This window comes from Bufo gargarizans, chromosome 3 (genome assembly GCF_014858855.1).
Source record: "Bufo gargarizans isolate SCDJY-AF-19 chromosome 3, ASM1485885v1, whole genome shotgun sequence".
In the NCBI taxonomy this organism is placed as follows: domain Eukaryota; kingdom Metazoa; phylum Chordata; class Amphibia; order Anura; family Bufonidae; genus Bufo; species Bufo gargarizans.
In genome coordinates, this window is record NC_058082.1 from 65,037,737 (window position 1) to 65,039,238 (window position 1,502).

Below are 1,502 nucleotides of genomic sequence, written 5' to 3' on the forward strand. Positions count from 1 at the left end.
ATATCTGACAATGGACTGTTGCAGTGGTGGCTGACGTGAAGCCTGATTTTCTGCTATGACATGCAGACTGATTCTCTGCTGACATGAAGCCAGATCCTCTGTTACGGGACCTCTCTCCTCTGCCTGTGTGCTGGGCCTAAATATATGCCAATGGACTGTTGCAGTGGTGGCTGACGTGAAGCCTGATTCTCTGCTATGACATGAAGACTGATTCTCTGCTATGACATGAAGACTGATTCTCTGCTGACATGAAGCCAGATCGTCTGTTACGGGACCTCTCTCCTCTGCCTGGGTGCTGGGCCTAAATTTATGAAAATGGACTCTTACAGTGCTGGGTGACATGAAGCCTGATTTTCTGCTATGACATGCAGACTGATTCTCTGCTGACATGAAGCCAGATCCTCTGTTACGGGACCTCTCTCCTCTGCCTGGGTGCTGGGCCTAAATATCTGACAATGGACTGTTGCAGTGGTGGCTGACGTGAAGCTTGATTTTCTGCTATGACATGCAGACTGATTCTCTGCTGACATGAAGCCAGATCCTCTGTTACGGGACCTCTCTCCTCTGCCTGTGTGCTGGGCCTAAATATATGCCAATGGACTGTTGCAGTGGTGGCTGACGTGAAGCCTCATTCTCTGCTATGACATGCAGACTAATTCTCTGCTGACATGAAGCCAGATTGTCTGTTACGGGACATCTCTCCTCTGCCTGGGTGCTGGGCCTAAATTTATGAAAATGGACTCTTACAGTGGTGGGTGACGTGAAGCCTGATTCTCTGCTATGATATGAAGACTGATTCTCTGCTGACATGAAGCCATATTGTCTGTTACGGGACCTCTCTCCTCTGCCTGGGCGCTGGGCCTAAATTTATGAAAATGGACTCTTACAGTGGTGGGTGACGTGAAGCCTGATTCTCTGCTATGATATGAAGACTGATTCTCTGCTGACATGAAGCCAGATTGTCTGTTACGGGACCTCTCTCCTCTGCCTGGGTGCTGGGCCTAAATTTATGAAAATGGACTCTTACAGTGGTGGGTGACGTGAAGCCTGATTCTCTGCTATGACATGAAGACTGATTCTCTGCTATGACATGAAGACTGATTCTCTGCTGACATGAAGCCAGATTGTCTGTTACGGGACCTCTCTCCTCTGCCTGGGTGCTGAGCCTAAATTTATGAAAATGGACTCTTACAGTGGTGGGTGACGTGAAGCCTGATTCTCTGCTATGATATGAAGACTGATTCTCTGCTGACATGAAGCTAGATCCTCTGTTACGGGACCTCTCTCCTTTGCCTGGGTGCTGGGCCTAAATTAATGAAAATGGACTGTTACAGTGGTGGGTGACGTGAAGCCTGATTCTCTGCTATGACATGAAGACTGATTCTCTGCTGACATGAAGCCAGATCCTCTGTTACGGGACCTCTCTCCTCTGCCTGGGTGCTGGGCCTAAATTTATGAAAATTGACTCTTACAGTGCTGGGTGACGTGAAGCCTGATTTTCT